This window comes from Schistocerca piceifrons, chromosome 5 (assembly GCF_021461385.2).
Source record: "Schistocerca piceifrons isolate TAMUIC-IGC-003096 chromosome 5, iqSchPice1.1, whole genome shotgun sequence".
In the NCBI taxonomy this organism is placed as follows: Eukaryota; Metazoa; Arthropoda; class Insecta; order Orthoptera; family Acrididae; genus Schistocerca; species Schistocerca piceifrons.
This window is the reverse complement of record NC_060142.1, coordinates 239,082,634-239,088,820: the sequence shown is the minus strand read 5'-3', so window position 1 is coordinate 239,088,820 and position 6,187 is coordinate 239,082,634. Positions and strand designations below refer to the sequence as shown.

General features: G+C 43.8%; 1 pseudogene; it reads left to right on the top strand.

Annotated features, from left to right (window-relative positions):
- Positions 1 to 1,280: 1,280 nt before the first annotated feature.
- On the top strand, positions 1,281 to 1,398 carry LOC124799679 (annotated as a pseudogene).
- Positions 1,399 to 6,187: the final 4,789 nt, after the last annotated feature.

The following is a 6,187-nucleotide window of genomic DNA, read 5'->3' as shown; positions in this document are numbered from 1 at the left end:
GAGGGTAGTCTCGTCTGGTGTTATTTCCGGCACACTTCACACATTCGTCCAGTATCGAGCAGTGCCGAGTAAAATGGCTGAGGCCTTGACAGCGGAACAATTGGACTGCTGCTCGCTTGGCTCGTAAATCTTTCGTCTGTACCAAGACTTCAGCAAGGCGTGTGAGCTGGTAAAGTTTCCAGTTTTTCAGTGTTTGTGACGATGATCAGGAAAAGCACATATCTCGCGTGATCGAGGCTGCTTCATCTTCACGACAGTGCGCACCTGGAACCCCACGTCAAGGAGGTCTTCTTGGATGTCTTCATTCTCCATACTTCAGGACGCGGTGGGGATTGGACACGTGCTTACAGAAAGGGATCTTCCTATCAGACGTCTCCTAGGTGACTCGCCCGTAGTCATCGGCCGATCGGAGTATGATCTTGTAAGCTCCCTGCCGCCCACCTCTGCAGCTTCTGAAAAGATGTTCGAATTGACTCTAAGGTTCCTTGAATTGTAGTACAACCGACGGAAGAGAAGGATCCCTCTTGGGCGCAATCCCAGCCTGCGGTAAAGATCGAGCGAAAGCACTGGAGACGTCGGCTAGCAGCGACATGGATATCTGAATTCTGCACCTAGGTCTTCGCGGTTTGACGAAACCGTCAGTGTCGGGAGCGGGGGTCTGCTTCGCCTTCTTCTGTAACGTGAACTTCTGCCACCAATCGGTGCGTGGTTCTGAGGACTGCATGTCTTCTGGGTCCGGAGTGGCGCTGCGAACGCATCCTGAATGATGTCCGTTTCGGTAGTCGTAGCTTGATTCGTCGTAAGTGGGGGATCGGAGGGGACGCCGAAAGGCGATCTGCTACACCCTTCGTTCCTTCAAGGCACCGGTCATCATTCATTTGCATCACAATGCGGAATCGATTGATGACGTTGAGTCGACTTAACTGACTCTACCGGTTGTGCTAACAGGATGTCGCGGGACGAGTCCGACGGAAGACTGTATGCGCGGTGTCAAATGGACACTTGACAGAGCGGACGAAAATAAGGGTCAGCGGCTGCTGCATTGTGTACCGCGAGTTGCTCGCCATGTAGTGAGTAACGCAGCTTGCGTGCAAAGACGCTATGATGGCTGCAGAAGGCTTGATGATAAACAACTTAGCGGCTCTTCTACTGACACATCCTCTGAGCTTATACGGAGGCGGGACGTGGCCTGCGAAGCTTATTCGTATGTGTGGTGGCCGAGTATGCAGGGGCGTAGCCCTGCATCCACCGCAAGTAGATCAAAACCTATTGCGAAATGGGGTAACTGCCTTGCCGCAGCGGATACACCGGTTCCCGTCAGATCACCGAAGTTAAGCGCTGTCGGGTGTGGCCGGCACTTGGATGGGTGATCATCCGGGCCACCATGCGCTGTTGCCGTTTTTCGAGGTGCACTCAGCCTCGTGATGCCAATTGAGGAGCTACTCGACCGAACAGTTGCGGCTCCGGTCACAGAAAACCATCGTAACGACCGGGAGAGCGGTGTGCTGACCACACGCCCCTGCTATCCGCATCCTCAGTTGAGGATGACACTGCAGTCGGATGGTCCCGATGGGCCACTTGTCGCCTGAAGACGGAGTGCTATTGCGAAATGAGTTAGACAAAATATCTGTATGAGGCCAAAACTGGCAATGGACCCTACATAATAAAAAATGTCAGGTCATCCATGTGAGTAACAACTTAAATAGGAATGATTTCAAAGATAATATTGTGCGAAAAGTGAACCAAACACCACGTTTTATTGGCAGGACACTCAGAAGATGCAACAAATACATCAGAATGCCTACACTACGCTTGTTTCTCCTCTGCTAGAGTGTTACTGTGCGAGAATGGACATTGAAAAAGTTCAAAGAATAGGGAGAGAGAGTCACGGATATGCCACGCAAGTTAGGGTTACAATCATTATAAAAAAAAGGCTTTTTCGCTGTGGCACAGTCTTTTCATGAAATTTTAATCTCTAATATTCTCCTCCGAATGCGACATTATTTTGTCGACGCCCTTACAATACAGTAGAAATGACTGTAATAAAATAAGAGAAATCAAGGTCGCACGAGAAGATTCGATTGTTCGTTTTTTCAGTGCACTGTTCGAGAGAGGAACGGTAGAGAAATAGTGTGAAAACTGTTCAATGAAATCTCTGCCACCCACTTAAATGTGAATTGCAGAGTAGGTGTAATCGCAGATCATTATCAAAAAAGAACGGTATCTTTAAACCTTCTCCTTTACCCTTAAACATTTTCTGTAGTGTATCAGTTACAACTTCCATGCCAACCAGCGAGTGTGCAGTTATGTCAGTGGTTTCTGAATGAGTGTATCGTCAATTTTTCATTTCTTCAGATGACACCAGTCTCATCCTTTGTAGGACTGTAACCTCACAGAACACACGTCATTATTTAACAGAAAACCCTTATCAGCACGACGAAGAGCCTTTGCTTACTGCTGTGAGCAGTATATAGTACCTGGTTTGTGGGTAATTTTGATATCATCCATCCTGTACAATCATGAATCATGAGAATTACGCAGAGTTTGTTTGGTTACTCACAGACATCTGTCTACAGACACTACGGCCCAATATACCCTTACTTGTAAGAGGCTAATAGTTTCGTCTTAATAATAAAAAAACAACATAATTTTATAGACGTTGTCAAGACGCGTGGAGCGATATCATGGTAAAGAGACGAAGTTGTATCATGAGTTCGAATAATGGCCATTTAACACTCCACGCCTGATTTTCTTGTGTTTCATCTCTTTGAATTTGCCTACTGTATGTGTCGTAGTCTCTTCTATAATTTTTATCGCTCCCTCGACCCCCACCACTTTCCTCCATTAGCAAACTGACTAATCTTTCCTCCGTTAGGACGTGTCTTATCAAAATATCTGTTGATCAATTTGAGCCTTAGAGCTCTTTTCCCCCTATTTTCCGATCTATGCATCTTATCTTCAGCACTCTTCATGTAACACTACAAATTTCATACGTTTCTCTGCTACCCTTGTCTGTACTGCTTATCGCCCACGTCGAACTTAACACAAAACGCTATATTGTCTCTTTGCGATACCATGACCTTTCCATTAGTTATACGATAAACCCATCTAACCTGCAGCATTCCTCACGTAACACCACACATTTCAGAGGCATCTCTTCTCTGTTTATCTTGTAACGTGCGCGTGGAACACACAATGCTCATTAAAGCTTGTGCTATGGTAAGTGAGCGGAATTCACTTTATGAGAAAGGATTTTCTTACAGATATCGACCGCGTGTACCTGAATGGTGGCAAATCAGACTTCCACACACTCTGTAATAACAATGATCCCTCAAGCAAGTTCAAAATGCAATTACACGTCAGGATGGACCAAAAGCAACACTGAAGATGCTACCAATTTGATAATAATACGGTCGCCAGCCTAATTAGGCGTTAACTGAGTTTCTTCCCTGTACAAGTTGGTATATATTCATGCAAACAAGTAGTAACACTGCATAATATAGTAGAATTTTAGAACCAGAAAATCTATTGAACTGATAGTTTCACGTTCTGTACTGATGTGGAAAATCCATGAATACATAACACTACACTACAATGGATACTACAAAACTTTATACTGTCTATTAATCTGATTAAAATCGGGCATAGGTTACCCTAGAAATAGCACTTTCGAGCCACACACAAAATGTCAATTTTGATAAAGATAAAACACTGATAAATTTTGGCTTTTATATTGACTTTAAATTTTGCTAGTCAGACCAATTGAGAACACTTCAGAATTCAAATGAATAAAAGGGGGGAGGGGGGTTCCTGAAATTGTTATGATCACTGTATTAAAAAATTGATTACTGAATTTATTATGCCTTCAAGATTTCCACTATATAAGTTACTACTCTTTTCATCTTATTTACTGCTCATTTAAATACCCTTATATCTGTCTCTAAATAATTAAACTTCATTACTATATCAATATTAAAGTTATCTTTCAAGTTCTTTAGACCTTCGTTATTCATTTACTGGCTCATTAACAAAACAGTTCTTTAAACACCATTCTAACATAGCTAGGTCTGCAAGTAATTATTATTAACACAAAATATAATTTTTCATTTCAGGACACTCGGGTTGCACAACATTTGGAAAGGACCCTGTCTAGGTTAGTTGTGAGATAATTAAATGATGGGAAAGTTCTGGTAAAATATAGGTTATTATTGAACAGTTCACTCTATGGACCATACGAATACAGTATTAAAAGTTTCAACCTGCATGTATCGATGCGGCGGTGGGCGGGCGGCGAAATGGCGAGGCACAGAGCACATATACCAACCACAGCTATGGCTCTTGATGTATCGGCACTTTATTTCTTCTTAGCGTCGCAATACTTCTCCATTTAGTGCCTATGGAATTTTGCCATGCTGTGTGGGGGTTGGAACAGCATACCCGAGGCTCAGTGAAACTACGTCTTCCAGGAGAGCCTCCTCGCTCCAGAAGGTGTTGCTCAGACCAATGCCAAACTCCAACTACTACTGCTGAGCCCGTTATGCCGTGCAGTGCCCGCATGCATTTTCCCGCGCTCGCCTGCCATCCACCTTTTACCGCTCCCTTACTCCCCTACAGACAGGGTATTCACCTGAGGTTTTGCATTCTACATATCCTAACACATTGCCTACGTATGGACCAGACGCACAGTTACAATTTTAAACATCTTACAACAGTCTCCCCCCCCCCCCCCCCCACCCCCATGAACCATGGACCTTGCCGTTGGTGGCGAGGCTTGCGTGCCTCAGCGATACAGATAGCCGTACCATAGGTGCAACCACAACGGAGGGGTATCTGTTGAGAGGCCAAACAAACGCGTGGTTCCTGAAGAGGGGCAGCAGCCTTTTCAGTAGTTGCAGGGGCAACATTTTGGATGATTGACTGATCTGGCCTTGTAACACTAACCAAAACAGCCTCGCTGTGCTGGTACTGCGAACGGTTGAAAGCAAGGGGAAACTACAGCCGTTATTTTTCCCGAGGGTATGCAGCTTTACTGTATGGTTAATGATAATGGCGTCCTCTTGGGTAAAATATTCCGGAGGTAAAATAGTCCCCCATTCGGATCTCTGGGCGGGGAGTACTCAAGAGGAGATCGTTATCAGGAGAAAGAAAACTGGCGTTCTAGGGATCGGAGCGTGGAATGTCAGATACCTTAATCGGGCAGGTAGGTTAGAAAATTTAAAAAGGGAAATGGATAGGTTAAATTTAGATATAGTGGGAATTAGTGAAGTTCGGTGGCAGGAGGAACAAGACTTTTGGTCAGGCGAATACAGGGTTATAAATACAAAGTCAAATAGGGGTAATGCAGGAGTAGGTTTAATAATGAATAAAAAAATAGGAATGCGGGTAAGCTACTTCAAACAGCATAGTGAACGCATTATTGTGGCCAAGATAGACACGAAGCCCATGCCTACTACAGTAGTACAAGTTTATATGCCAACTAGCTATGCAGATGACGAAGAAATTGAAGAAATGTATGATGAAATAAAAGAAACTATTCAGATAGTGAAGGGAGCCGAAAATTTAATAGTCATGGGTGACTGGAATTCAGTAGTAGGAAAAGGGAGAGAAGGAAACGTAGTAGGTGAATATGGATTGGCGCTAAGAAATGAAAGAGGAAGCCGCCTGGTAGAATTTTGCGCAGAGCACAACTTAATCATCGCTAACACTTGGTTCAAGAATCATAAAAGAAGGTTGTATACATGGAAGAAGCCTGGAGATACGGACAGATTTCAGATAGATTATATAATGGTAAGACAGTGATTTAGGAACCGGGTTTTAAATTGTAAGACATTTCCAGCGGCAGATGTGGACTCTGACCACAATCTATTGGTTATGAACTGTAGATTAAAACTGAAGAAACTGCAAAAAAGTGGGAATTTAAAGAGATGGGACCTGTATAAACCGACAAAACCAGAGGTTGTACAGAGTTTCAGGGAGGGCGTAAGGGAACAAATGGCAGGAATGGGGGAAAGAAATACAGTAGAAGAAGAATGGGTAGCTTTGAGGGATGAAGTAGTGAAGGCAGCAGAGGATCAAGTAGGTAAAAAGACGAGGGCTAGTAGAAATCCTTGGGTAACAGAAGAAATATTGAATTTAATTGATGAAAGGAGAAAATATAAAAATGCACTAAATGAAGCAGACAAAAAGA